Source organism: Mandrillus leucophaeus, unplaced genomic scaffold (assembly GCF_000951045.1).
Source record: "Mandrillus leucophaeus isolate KB7577 unplaced genomic scaffold, Mleu.le_1.0 Scaffold38, whole genome shotgun sequence".
Lineage (NCBI taxonomy): Eukaryota > Metazoa > Chordata > Mammalia > Primates > Cercopithecidae > Mandrillus > Mandrillus leucophaeus.
This window is the reverse complement of record NW_012104031.1, coordinates 5087239-5087842: the sequence shown is the minus strand read 5'-3', so window position 1 is coordinate 5087842 and position 604 is coordinate 5087239.

Genomic DNA, 604 nt, shown 5'->3' with positions numbered 1-604 from the left:
GCCTGGCTATTTACTTAATCTTATATAAATTCTGTTTAGTGATCTTAAATTTTTAGACTCAATCTAAAGAAAAGTGTTGAAGACAATTTATTAACAAAACAAGATGTACATTAACACCGCAAAAACTTTAAAACTAAGGATGATATCACTCCTTTGCTCAAAAGCCACCAGAGCCTTCTCACCTCATTCTGAGTAAAGCCAAAGTAATTGTTGCTGCCTGCAAGGCCCTCTAAGACCTGCCCTTCACTTTCTGATCTTACCTCCTGTACTTTCCTCTCTCCCTGGCTCCAGCCACAGTCCTCACCATCCCTTGAACTTGGCAACCCTCTTTCCTCAGGGCCTTTGCACCTGCTGTCCTCACTGTCTGGAATCCTCTCCCTCAGATCACCAAATGGTTCATTTTTTCACCACACTCAGCTCTGTTCACATATTACCTTCTCAGTAGGGTCTTCTCCTAACACCCTGTTTAAAGCCACAACCCCCTTCCGTAGACGTAGATACATACACTGTATCCCCTCCCTGCTCAGTTTTTCCTCTATGGCACATAATTAGCATCCACTGCTTTGTATTTTTCTTTCTTTTTTTTTTTTTTTTTTTTTTTGAG